This window comes from Phascolarctos cinereus, unplaced genomic scaffold (assembly GCF_003287225.1).
Source record: "Phascolarctos cinereus isolate Bilbo 61053 unplaced genomic scaffold, phaCin_HiC Scaffold_5;HRSCAF=322, whole genome shotgun sequence".
NCBI classification, from domain to species: Eukaryota; Metazoa; Chordata; class Mammalia; order Diprotodontia; family Phascolarctidae; genus Phascolarctos; species Phascolarctos cinereus.
The window spans coordinates 70316215-70330851 of record NW_027555958.1 but is presented as its reverse complement, the minus strand read 5'-3'; positions in this window follow the sequence as shown (position 1 = coordinate 70330851).

Sequence of the window (14637 nt, the reverse complement as noted above, 5' to 3'; positions counted from 1 at the left end):
ATACCTTGCTAGATATTCTTGGTGAGTTTCCACGGCTGAAAAAAAAATCTGTAATTACCTTGAAGCCAACTTTTTGGCAACGATCCTCTTCAAATTTAGTTAAGTTGGTCCTTGGACACGAGACACAAACTCTGATGCCAGGTGTGTACTTACAATCTTTCCGGCACTATAGGACCTGCCAGAGCCCATAGTCTTTGGCATTGCTTTAAAAAACCCAAGCATCAACTCTGCAATTAAAGAAAATCATGTTCTTTCCTGGTGGGATGCTCTGAGAATTTGGCATGGATCAGGCATTTTCTAAGACCAATGACAAGAGTTGCTTTTTCATGACATGCACATCAGCATAAATCTCAGCACCCTGAATGATTTTTTTTCTGAAAGCCTTACTTTTTGTGGTTTAATGGATTCAACAGAAATGCAATTCAATTTTGAAACATGATATAGTGGATAGAGAGCTGGCTTTTGAGTCAGGAGGGCCTGGGTTCAAGTCCCACCTTGGACACATACTGACTGTGTGACCTTGGGCAAATCACAAGATTATATGTCACAGAGAACATGCTAACCTGAATTTATTAAGGCAATTTCCTCACCTGGCAAGTCCCTATACATAAGACGCTATGCTACTCCCAGGGTAGGAGCTAAGGCAGGACAGGGAGAAAGAGAGAGAAACATAAATAACCTAGTGTTAATAATCCAGAAGAAGAGGTAAAATATAATACAAATGGGTACAAAGAGGTCCAAAATGAAGACAGATTTGAAAAGGGAACTCTCAATTCTAGCCTCAAGGACAAATAGGGATTAGAAAAGGATACATGGATGGGACCTAAGCTAGATTTGAAGAAAGAAAAGGATTTCAATAGGTAAGGTTGGTAAGGGAGTACAAAAGGCAACATTGGTCCTTTCTAGTTATGAAGTCAACATAAGCAAAGGTCCAGAGTTTCTGAAACTAAGAGAGGCCCACCCAGAGCAAGAGTTTGGCTATATATAGCTAGAAAATTCTTCTGTGGACTATGTTCCAATTTTGAATTCACCAGTGGCAACAGGGTCAAATAACAATGACATCACAGAATTAGGACAATTGGGGCTATTAAAAAATGGAATTCTTTTAGTCATCATAGAATCTCTCAGAAAATACCCATATTTTGCCACCGCCACCCAGGAGAAAGGGAAATATTGCCTTAACTTTAAAAACCATATATTGGAAGTCTATAAAATGCATGAAATACCAAAGTAATATTTGAAGTACCAAATAAGAGAGTGGATCTGTGTGTGTGTGTGTGTGTGTGTGTGTGTGTAAAAGGAAAAGAAGGCTGGAACCAAACTGTAAAGGAATTTAAATGTCCAAGCTGAGTGTATATTTTATCTGTGAGGCAATAAACCATTGGAGATCCTTGAATCGATGGGTAAGTGACATGGTCAGACCTGTGCCTTAGGAAGGTTTTTTTTTATTAATTTATTTTAATTTATCAACAATCACTTCCATAAGCTTTTGAGTTTTAAATTTTTCTCCCCCTTCCTCCCCACCTTCCTCCCCAAGATGGTGTGCAATCTGATATAGGCTACACATATACAGTCCCATTAAACATATTTTCACATTAGTGATGTTGTAAGGAAGAATTAAAACCAATAGGAGGAACCACCAGAAAGAGGAAACAAAACACAACAGAAGAAAAAAAATAGCAAATAGTATGCTTTAATCTGCATTCAAATTCTGTAGTTCTTTCTTTGCATGTGGATAGTATTTTTCATCATGAGACCTTTGCAGATGTCTTAGATCCTTGCGTTGCTGAGAAGGGCTAAGTCTATCAATGTTAGTCATTGTACAATGTGGCTGTTACTGTCTACAACATTCTCCTGGTTCTGCTCACTTCACTCAGCATCAATCCATACAAGTCTTTCCAGGTTTTTCTGAAGTCAGCCTGCTCATCATTTCTTATAGCACAATAGTATTCCATTACATTCATATACCACAACTTGCTCAGCCATTCCCCAATTGATGGGCATCCTCTCAATTTCCAATTCTTTTCCACCACAAAAAGGGCTGCTATAAATATTTTTGTACATGTGGGTCCTTTTCCTATTTTTATAATCTCTTTGGGATACAGACCTAGAAGTGCTATTGCTGGGTCAAAGGGTATGCACATTTTTGTAGCTCTTTGGGCATAGTTCCAAATTGTCCTCCAAAATGGTTGGATCATTTCACAACTCCACCAACAATGCATTAGTGTTCCAATTTTCCCACATCTTCTCCAACATTTATCATTTTCCTGTTTTGTCATGTTGGCCAATCTGATAGGTGTGGTATGGTACCTCAGAGTTGTTTTGATTTGCATTTCTCTAATGAATAGTGATTTAGAGCATTTTTTCATATGACTATAGATGGTTTTAATTTCTTCATCTGAGAACTGCCTGTTCATATGCTTTGACCATTTATCAATTGGAGAATGACTTGTATTCTTATAGATTTGACTTAATTCTCTATACATTTTAGAAATGAGGTCCTTATCAGAGAGACTGGTTGTAAAAACTTTTCCCCCAATTTTCTATTTTTCTTCTAATCTTGGTTGCATTGGCTTTGTTTGTGCAAAAGCTTTTCAATTTAATGTAATCAAAGTTATCCATTTTGCATTTCATAATGTTCTCTATTTCCTGTTTGGTCATGAATTCTTCTGTTCTCCACAAATCTGATAGGCGAACTCTTCTTTGTTCTCCCAATTTGCTTACACTATCAGACTTTATATCTAAATCATGAACCCATTTTGACTTTGTTTTGGAAATGGTGTGAGATTTTGGTCTATGCCTAGTTTCTGCCATACTCTTTTCGTTTTCCCAACAGTTTTTGTCAGTGAGTTCTTACCCTAGAAGCTGGGGAGGAAGATTATTTGGCACCTGTGTGGAGAGTGGATTTGAGACAAAAAAGACCAATTGGGAAGCAGGGAATCCAATTAGGAGGCTATTGCAACAATCCAGATGAGAGGTGATGATTGTTATCCTGCTCTATACTATTTCTCTTGGTGATCCTATCAGTTCTCATGGATTCAATTATTTTCTTTAAGTAGACGATTGTCAAATCTATTTGTCCAACCCTAACATCTCTTCTGACCTCCAGTCTCAAATCTCCAACTGTTTACTTGACATCTCATACTGGATGTCTCATAAACATCTTAAATTAAACATGTCTAAAACTGAACTCATTTTTTCCCCAAATCTTTCCTCACTTCCTAAACTTCCTATTTCTGTCAAGGATACAAACATCCTTCCAGTCACCCAGGCTTGCAATCTAGGTGTCATCCTAGACTCTTTCTCTCACCCCCAAATGCAATCAATGGTCAAGTCTTGTTGTTCTCTCTTTGTAACATTTCTCCCATAATGTGCCCCCTTCCTTTCTCTGACCCTATCACTGCCCTGGCACTGATTCTCTTCACCTCATACTTAAACTATTACAACAACCTTCTGATTGATCTCCCTGACTCAAGTCTCTGTCCACTCCAATCTGTCCTCCACTCACCTGTCAAATTGATCTTTAGTTCTAACCATGTCACCCTCCTCATTCAATAAACTCTAGTGGCTTTCTTAGTAGCCTTTAAATGGAAGGATACCTTCTATACATTGTCCTTTAATAAAAATCTGACTAAACAGTCTTTTGAATATCAGACATTACCAGATTCAACAAATACTCTGCATAGTTTTATTATTATTATTATTAGTCTTGTCTATTTGAAGTTTTAATAAATATATTGAATTGAATCAAATCAAATGAATATGCAATTCTTCTAAATGCCCAGTAGATAAATTTACTAGATCAAATATAAAATCCTATTTGGTTTTTAAGGCCCTTAATAACCTCCCCATTCCTACCTTTTCAGTCTTTTTGTGCCTTACTCCCCTCAATTCTGTGATCCAGAGACACTGACCTCCTTGCTCTTTCTCACACACCACATTCAATTTCCCAAATCCAAGCGTTTTCATTGTCTATTCCCCATGTCTAGAATAATCTTCTGCAAGAAGCTTTCTCATCCCTCTTCAAACTTAGTGCCTTCCCTCTGAGGCCATTTTCAATCTTTCCTGTATATGTTTTGTTTGTACCTATAGTTGTTTGTATGTTGGCTCCTTCATTAAACTGTGAGCTTCTTGAGAACACGGACTGATTCTGATTTTCTGTTTTGGATTTTTAAAATTTCTTTTTCTTCCTTTGTATCCCCCATGCTTTTGCTCCAACTACTGACCTCCTTGGCTTCCTTTAAATCCCAACTAAAATCCCACCTTCTACAGGAAGCCTCCCCTAGCACCTCTTAATTCCAGTAACTTCCCTCTTTTAATTATTTCCTATTTGTCTTATATATAGTTTGCTTTGTCTGTATTTATTAGCATGCTGTCTCCACTATTAGATTTTGAGATCCTTGAGGGCAGAGACTGTCTTTTGCCTCTTTTTGTATCCCCAGAGTATAGCACAGTGACTGGCATACAGTAGGTGCTTAATAAATGTTTATTGATTGATTGATTGATTGAATAGACTTTCAGAAGTGAACTTGAATTGAACAAGTTCTACTCCACACGAGAATGAGGTGTGCCAATACTCAGGACTCACTCTATCAGAGCAATCTCCCTTAGGGTTCTAAGAGTATCTGTGAGGGGTTGAGGGTGTCCTTCTCTGTTGCTTTACCTCAAGCCCTCATTCTGATGTGTTCCCCCACAGTAATCCCCAGTTCCATTTAGATCCCCAGTTCCATTTAACCAATTAATCTTTTACAAAAAGATATTTTTACAAATAAATAGCAGGAACAGAAATTACAAACATTTTCTCAGCAGCACATGGGGGCACACTCTCCCCTATAATGTCATTCCCTGAGGAGACTAGGTTCAACCTTGATGTATTTTCTACAAAGCATTAGCCCAATCAAGTTCATTTCCAAATGCAGCATAATTAATGGATGAGTGAGGGTCTCAGCTACCACTGGGCTGAGTCCCAAAGTTCTTTGATGGCTTCATGTTGGACTGGCTGGCAGCAAACATCACCACTGACTCCAGTCCTGGACCTTCTGATGGTTCATTGTGCTCCCCTTTTGCAGCTCACAAGGGTATGTCAGTTTCCAATCCCCTTTGCCTAGAAAAAGAAGAAAGAATAGGCAAAAGACAGCAGCAACAGCAGGCCACATGCTCCTGACTTCATGTCAGCTCTGCCAAGTCCTCTCCAATGCCAGCCTGTTAGGAAAATTGGGTCTGGTTGACTACTGTCTTTTTGAATATACTCCAGTTCTGGCTCTGCAGCCAATCAACTCTGACTCCTCATCATGTGGTTAGCAGCCCAGAACCAGTTACTGAATGTCTGTGCCTACTCCTAAGTCCATATGGTGACTGCATCAAGCAAAGCACTCTCCACACACTCATAAGGGTTGTACTTGTTGACCATTCCCCCATTCCAGGGCACTGGAGGAGGATGTGGAAGAACCTTTTAAAAACTTGAACTGTTTCCAACATACTTAAATGATCATATTTCAGATATTCCTTTTACTATTTGCTTCTGTGAAGCTGGGCTCCTTGTGGCCTCTAAATTTACCTCCCTTGGGCAAAGGACACGATAGATTATTTACTGGAAGTTCCTATTCTATTTTGGACCTGAGAAAAGAGAAAATGTGGCATAGGGAGTGCCCCAATAAGCAGATTATAATCCAAAAGCTGATTTTTAAATCAGTTGCCTGGTACTTGGAAAGCATTTTCTTATAGAAACAACATTCTACATAATGGGTAAGTTCTTAGACTATCCCCCAAAATGCCAATTTAATTCATAGCATACATGAAGTAGAGTGCTAGATTAATAGATAGACCCTAACTATGGGTAAGATGAAATTTTGTGCAAGTTTCTCATCTGCCATCATCAGTTTAAGCCACAGAATACCTAGAGGTTATGTCCTGGACTGGCGAACTTTGAAATTCCAGCATTCCACATTCCATTCAGAACTTTGGCATCACTTAATTCTATAAACTCTTTTATTATCTAAATTCCACTAGCTAGATAATTTTCCCACTCCTACCCCCACTGCCACTCCAGTCTAACTACTATCATTCTGTTTCTCCAATCTCTAACATCCAGGCTTATCACCTTCGACACAGTATATGTATCATTACCACCAAGGCTACTAGACCAGATTTGATCTACTCTTTCTCCCATGGATATAGTTCTTTCTCCTACCAGCATTCTTCAATGATCTTTCCTTCTTGAAGACCATGAAACCTATTTATAACAACCTCTCCCCAACTTTGTTCCTGATATCTACCACAATCCAGATCACTTCCTAAAGTAGCAAGGCACACTGAAGGAGAGGCAGGAGATGGTGTTTGCCAGACAAGTCAAAAATGCCACCACCTCCCCTCAGACCCCAGTGGAGATAGCTTAGGAGCCTGAACTAAGGAAACTTATGGGCACCAACCAGGCCCTTTAGCAAACTCACTTCTTTTCTATCTTGTCTCTCAGGAAAGTAGCTTCATTACTTTTCCATTTCAACCACGTGATGCTTCTGACTAAGGGTTCCCTTCTCACCTGGCTTACTGAAGAACAGAATGAAGTCTCTAATGTATGGGATAATTTATGGTTTTCTAAAGGCTTTTCAACTAATAAACAAAAAGAAGACAGGGAGAAAAAGGTTTTGTCTTGTGATTCTCCCCCACTGCCTACCCTGACCCCTCCACTTGCACATTCTCTATATTCATTTAGACCTTGTAGGGAAAGACCAAATCACACATAGGTTTTTGAATAATGGATACAGAAAGGAAGGAAGGAAGGAAGGAAGGAAGGAAGGAAGGAAGGAAGGAAGGAAGGAAGGAAGGAAAGGAAGGAAGGAAGGAAGGAAGGAAGGAAGGAAGGAAGAAGGAAGGAAGGAAGGAAGGAAGAAGGAAGGAAGGAAGGAAGAAGGAAGGAAGGAAGGAAGGAAGGAAGGAAGGAAGGAAGGAAGGAAGGAAGAAGGAAGGAAGGAAGGAAGGAAGGAAGGAAGGAAGGAAGAAGGAAGGAAGGAAGGAAGGAAGGAAGGAAGGAAGGAAGGAAGGAAGGAAGGAAGGAAGGAAGGAAGGAAGGAAGGAAAGAAAACAAGCATTTATTGTCTACTATGTGCCAGGTACTGTGTTAAGCACAGTATAAAAAATTACAAATATTATCTCATTTCATCCTCATAACAACCCTGGAAGGTTATTATATCCATTTTACAGTTGAGGAAACTGAGACAATCAGAAGTTATATAACTTGCCCAGAGCAATGCAGTTAGTTTCTGAGGCTGGATTTGAAGTACTTTTCATCTACGAATCAGAAGAGAATAAGACTCAGGTTCTCCTGGATATTCTGTCGTAGTAGCTACACAGAGAGTAGAAAGAATGGCAAGAAGCCTACTCAGAAGAATAGCAGGGGCTAAGCATGCCAGTGTCTGTTTGAAAGGTAAGAAAGGAGAAAATTCAACATTTGCCTTCCTTCCTCTTCCACTGGTTCATAGCCCCAACTATGGCCACCCCTAACCCTGGCACTTCAGACCACAAACTGTACAAAAGAAGAAGCAGAAGCTGGGGATTACATGGTGTTAGAGGGAGACCTAGTCAGCAGCTAGCTGGCCAAATGAGGAAGAGACAAAAGAATTTTCAGGGATCATCCTACGTGGCCTTTTTTAGGTAAGGGACTTCAACAAGTTAGGCACGCAGGCTTGCAAAACTGCTTTATTTTAACAACCCAAGAGGTTAATTCCTTTTGCTACATATATCACAGCTCCTAAAACTGATATGAGCCCATCCACTCTCCAGTTTTAAAAGTGGAAAAGAGGAACATACTTAAAAAAAACTTACTGGAGCAATATTTTAATTAGAGTTCATGGAGCAACATTTTAATTAGAGTTCATGAAGAATCACTCTGGGTTCAGGTCTATGTTTTCATCACTAATCAGGATGACTCAAGAGGACTCCGACGTGTTCTACATTCTTTCCTTCTGACAACCTCTATTTTCAGTAGCATGGCTTCCTGAATCAGCTAACTTTGTTGTACAAAGACTAGCGATCTCTACATTCTTCTCCTCTATTTTCTGTTTGTTTGTTTTTAACATGAGCTTCTTTTGTGACTTTGTTATTTAGGAGGAGCTCTCCAGTTAAGCTAACTTGATGAGTAGTAGGGCAAGAGGAGCATTGAAGGGGGAGTCAAGAGACTTGGGTTTGATTCTCAGCTCTCCCACTAATTTGGGTGTGACTTTCAGCAAATCACTACCCCTTTCTTGGGCCTCAGCATCTGAGGAAGCTAGATTATGTGATCTCTAAATTACTTTCCTACTCTAATAAACTGTAAAACAGTAAGCAGGCAGAGCTGTTGTTGTTATTAAAGGGACTTCAAGAAGCAGACCTTCAGTGTCTACAGTGGAGAGAGTCATTAGAACTCTCAGCATCAGAAGACCTATGTTAAATTTTCCCTCTGCCACTTGCTTCCTGCGTGACCTTGCTCATCTGTAAAATGAGAGGGTTGAACCAGATAGCCTCTAATGTTCCACATGGCCCTAAATATATGCTCCTATGAGTCATTTTTGGTGTCTTAAAAATCTCCTCTATAAATGAGAATTATAACAAATTACATTTATATGGCACTCTAAAGTTGACAAAGTGCTTTTCTGGAGAAGTGTTGTGTTTTGTTTTGTTTTGTTTTTGCTGAGCTGCCATCACTTGAAGGTGATAAGGATATGTGTTCCAGTCCCAGTCCCAAACTCTCTTAGAAACTAAGTCTGAAGATTTCTCCCTGTACCTACTGTCAAATTGGGGGAGGGACACCACAAATTCCATCTACCATGTTTCACCAATCCATCAGAGACAAACAACATTGTCTCAACCTTCCATAGCCATCAAATGCCCGTTGCCAGGCTTTTTGCCACCAGACCCTTTATCCACTATGGAAGCCTGAAGCACTAAGCCCAAACAGCAGTCGAATGCACATTCCGTGTTGAGGTTATTTTCTGGGTGTGTGTCATTTCTCACTATCTTGGAATGAGGAAATCAAATTGACACTGAATGACTTCAGTCAGCTCCGGTCAATAAAAATTTATTAACTCAGATGCCCAACCTAATTTTCCTAGTTTGTCAAGCTCCTCCTTCCCAAATTCTTGAAAGAAAATTCCCTGACATCACCATCTGTTACCGTGGGCTTTTTTGGTATCAGGAAAGGTAGGAGTCCCAGTCAACTGGAATGTATCCCAACCTATGGCTAGAAATCCTTTTTCCTTAGTCTCTTTTTAGCCACTGACTCTAATATCTACAAATATACCAAAGTCTCCACCATCCTAAAAAAAAGAAAAAAAAGGGAAAAAAAAGGATCTTGACTTAACCAGTCCCTCAACCTATCATTCTTTATGTTTCCTCTCTTACAGAGTCAAATTCCTAGGGGGAAATTGTCTGTATTCTTTCCTTTTGGTTCCTCTCATTCACTTTTTATCCCCTTGCAGTCTGGCTTCTGAATCCACCACTTTACCAAAATTGTGCTCTCCAAAGTTATCATGGATCTCTTAATGGATAAAATCAAAGGTATTTTCTCAGTCCGCATCCTACTTCACCTCTGATGCTTCTGACACTCAATCACCTTATCTTCCTGAATATTCTCTTCTCCCTTAGCTTCTATGACACTGCCTTCTGTTGGTTCTCCTCCTACCTGAATGATAGCTCCTTCTTGGTCTCTTTTGCTAGATTGTCATCCACCTCCCATTCCCCTAAAAATGAGTGTCATCCCAAGGGTCTATATTGGGACCTCCTATCTTGTCTTCTCACCCCCCCCAATAATGGCTATATTTCCCTATCTCTTCTCTTCTATCTTTTAGGATTCCTAATTCTCTTCAAGACTCAGCTTGGGAACCACCTCTATGGTGAAGCCTTTCTTCATCTTCTGTTGTCCCTCTATAAAATGCCTTGTGTTTACTTATCTGTGTACATGTACAGACAGCATGGATATGTATACAATGTAAGGTATGGATCTTAGAATAAGGAAGACAGCACCAAAACATGCCTCTGATACTTAACAATCTGTGTGACCCCAAGAAAATCACCTCTGGGCCTCAGGAAACTCTATAGGCTATATCTATTAAGTCATAGGTGGCTATGATCACTTAGAGTAAATACTACTAAAAATAAATACCTCCACTTTACAGATGACAAATTTAAGGCTAAAAGATGTGATTTGTCCAGTGTAATATTATTGGTAAGTATGGAAGCTGGGTTCAAACTTTGCTCCCTAAAATTGAGTCCAGAGTTCTTTCCATTATGTCATGTTGCCTCAGGCTGATATAATATGAAAGCAAGAAAAGATTTTAGGGATCAATATGAGTCAGCATTGTGATGTAGTAGCTAAAAAAAAAAAAGCTAATGCAATCTTGGGCTGCATTCAGAGAGGCATAGCTTCCAGGAACCAGGAGTAGATAGTCCCACTACATTCTGTCCTCATCAGACCTCATCTGGAGTATTATGTTCAATTCTGGGCACCAGTTTTAAAAGGACGCTGATAAGCTGGAGATGGTTCAGAGGAGGGCAGTCAGAATAGTAAAGGGACTCAAAACCATGCCATATAAGGAGCAGTTGAAGGAACTAGAAATGTTTAGCTGGAAGAAGAGAATCAAGTAGAGCACAATAGATGTCACCAAATATTTGAAGAGATATCATGTGAAAGAGGGATTAGATTTGTCACATTTGTGCCCAGAGGACAAAACCAGAAACAATGGAGAACGATTTAGTCAGACAAAAAATTTTCCTAAAAATTAGATCTGCCCAAAAGACAGTATTGCCTAGAAAGGTGATAGGTCTCCCCCTTCTTGAAGGTCTTCAGGCTGAGGTTAGAAAATCCTTTGTGGAGTATGTTATAATGGGAATTCCTTTTGTGTACAGGCTGGAGCAGATGACCACTGAAGTTTCTTCCAACTCTTGAATTCTATGGTACTATGATTTAGTACAATTGTCTCATTTTACATAGGAGAAAGTTGAAGCCCAGACAAATGAAATATATATATATATAAATGGAGTATACATCAACCTCACAGAATGTTAGGGCTGGAAGGGCATAGGCTAACATCAAGTCTGACCCTCCCCAAATATTTTACAGATAAGAAACCTTAGCCTCCCTCCAATATTCAAATACCAACACTTCCAGAGAGATAATAGTGTAAATACCCATCAACTAAGGTTTTTGAAAGAATGAGTTGAGTAGATCTCAAAGCCAGAGGAGAACAGAATAAAAATGCAAACCCGGAAGCAACAAGATACTAGAAACATAAAGAAGGTGAAGGTAGAGGACCCACAAAACAACATCTGTTTATTTAGTATTTTGTAAAAGGCTAGCTCTGGACCCTGATAGCTGGATTGTAACATATTCCCTTTCCTTCTTGAATTAGTTGTTTTGCTAATTTCATGTGTTTCTTTTTAAGATTTTCAATGATGGTGATAAGAAAGGAGTTGTTTTTTCCCCTTAAGATTTTTCTTGCAAGTTTTCACTTAGATTTTTGGTAGATTCATAGATTTGGATTCTTCACCATTCCCAAGAGCACTCTAAATCAGTATTTCTCAAACTAATCTAGTCATGCAACACTTTGATCCTTAAAATATATTGACAAAACCATACATGTTGATGCAGGGGGGCCTGGAAATATGGAAAATGCCTGTATAAAAAGAGATCAAGGAAATTTTAAAGCAAAAAAATGTGTCCAACTTATTTTCATACTAAAGAAAATTGCTGCATATAGTAAGTATTTTTGTACATATCACCTGTGTTGTGAATGTTTCCATAGAGACAAAAGACTCTAGAAATGTCTGTAATAAGCAGAGTAGACTGTCAGACTTCACCATGTTAGATGATGTGGAACTCATTATGGGAGAGACTTCAAGGAAGGAGAAAGAGGAAGAGCTTCCATCTTGAGGCACCAAGCAGAGGAGGGGCATCCACCTGGTATAGAATAATGTGCCTGATCCTGTCCCTGGGCACCCACTCTCCTGCTCCTTGCTAACTTGTGGTTACAGATGGTGCCGCAGATAGGAAATTGAGGAACAATCCTCCTCACCCCCAAGAAGTCATGGAGCAAGCTGGATGTGTCTGCCACACAGTACATTGCTTGCCTTTCTGCCCCACCCTTTGTCTGGCAAAGGAGGGCTTAGCTGAAAGTGTATATCCTTGATAAACTGTTGAGAGATATCTTTTTGGTCCCCTTCCTGCTCAATGTAGGGAGAAAGAGAAAAATAAAGCAATAGATGGTCTGTCTCTCTCTCAACAAAGGGTGGCTGCTGATATTTTGGTTACCCTGATTGTAATCCTTTCAATTTTGTTGCTATAACAATTGTTTCTTATCATTTTGTTGGTTGCAAACAAATATATATTTGATGCATATATGTATTTTATGTACATTTTATACATTTACATATGTATTTATATATAACATTTATATAATATATGTAGTAGATATTTTATGTATGTATGCACGTCTGTAGATACATATGACATTACATCTATATAAATATCTACATGCATACACAATATCTAGACTCTGTGTGTGTGTGTATATACATACACACACACACACAATGCATAAAGACATACATACACAATTTGGAGGCCACCATACTGACCTCAGTGATTAATGATGCTTAACAGAGTGAGTTTGATAAAGGGAGTTTCTTCTGCTTTTAAAGAGGTGGAAGACAGTTTCTTTTCAGAGAAAGTCGAAAGTAGGGATAGGGAACCTCAGATCCCCATACAAGATCAACAGTATATAAACAATCATTCCCTAAACTAATCATAGAAGACACTGAGGCAAACAAAAGCCCAGTATAATAAAAACTTCACCCCAGCTTTTTACATTAAGAGGAACAGCTCTCAAGGTATTGTTGCATTTGGGGAGTCTACCTGTTACACTTGGGAGGTCTTATTATTGATGGCTGGGCTACATAAGGATAGAGATGGGAACTGGGCCTGTATACAGGAACACCTGAACAAAGATAGTCCATCCACCAATGCAAGTAAACAACTGTAGGGCAATTTAAGAGTCTTAAAGAGTTGTTTAGAGCATTGAGAAGTTAGGTTACTGGCCCAGTTTCACATATGGTATATGTCCAAGGCTAGATTTGAACCGAGGTTTTCATGATGTCAAGGCCTTCCCCTCTATCCACTAAGTTACATTGCCTCTCATGCTACATATATATTATAATGCACACATATAGCATTTTCAGCTTTAGAAAACACTTTCCTCATGCCACCCGTATAAAGAAGGTAGTGTGGTACAGTAGAAAGAATACTGGCCCTGGAAAGAGTTCAAATCCTACTTCTGTCATGGTTGTACTCTATATGTTTGCATTTTATCGAGGGATGGTATGGCATAGTGAATAGAGATCCAGCCTCATTGTCAAGAAAATCTAGGCACAGGCCTCAAGTCTATTATCTGTGGACTATGTGACCCTGAGCAAGTTGCTTAACCAATCAATGTGCTAGGAAGCTCTATAAGACTATGAACAATTTGTTTCCTTTGTAATCCCATGTCTTTTATTTTATACATTTGAAAAACTTTATTCTGAAAAGGAGGGCACCTAGGTGGTACAGTGGAAAGAGTGCTGAGTCAAGAAAACTCGTCTTCCTGAGTTCCTGAGCTCCTCACACTTAACTAGATGTGCAACCCTGGGCAAGTCATTTAATCCTATTTGCCTCAGTTTCCTCACCTGTAAAATAAGCTAGAGAAGGAAACCACAAACCACTCCAGTATCTTTGCCAAGAAAATCCCAAATGGGGTCATAAAGACTCAGACACTACTGAAAAATTACTCAACTATTCTAGAAAGGGGTCTATAGCTCTGCCAGATGGCCAAAGAGGTCCATGACATAAAAAGCATTAAGAACCCCTAGAGATGGACTCTGAGTTCCCTGCCAGCAGTAGGTATATGATTGTATAACTATAAGTGTTATTCCCTTTTCACATGTGAGATAACAGACTCAGAAATAGAAAGTAACATGCCCAAAGTTGTATGCCTAGTAAGTGGCCTTCCCAAGGTTCTCTGACACAAAAACTGTTAGAATTAGAAGGGCTTATGTTTCCACAGGTAGAATAATGCAGAGATTTAAAGAACAGCTCCAGGAAGTAGTACACTGTAGGTGGGCTCGGGCTTAGCCAATAAAAAGTAAGTGGATTGTTCCAAAAAGACCCCAAAATCAAGATAAAGGTTGAGCCAGCTTAGACCAGTTAGGGTCAACCTGAGGACACCTGAAAAATGTTAGTGCGCCTGCTTAATGAACTTCATTACTATTATCTGACACACCCTGCATAAAATTAGAGCCTCATTAACGAGTCATGGGATGTATGACCAAGGGAGGGGGAACATAGTTGAGCATATCAAGGGGAAACATGTAAGGAAAGGTGTAACCTGGGAAGGGATGGATCAATCCCGGCCTGGGAGGTTCGCCCAATTCAACTGCATAAAAGCACACTTTCCCTTGCACTCAGGGCCCACCCCTTCTGAAGAGGGGTGGAGCCCGCTTCTGGCCAGAAACTTCTAAATCCTCTGGACTTTCTTTATAATAAATTTTCTTGATACTAAATTTTTGGTGTCAAGTCTATTTCTAACAAAAACCAAAACTCTCTACCACATCATGCTGTGTCTCTGTTTTTATTTT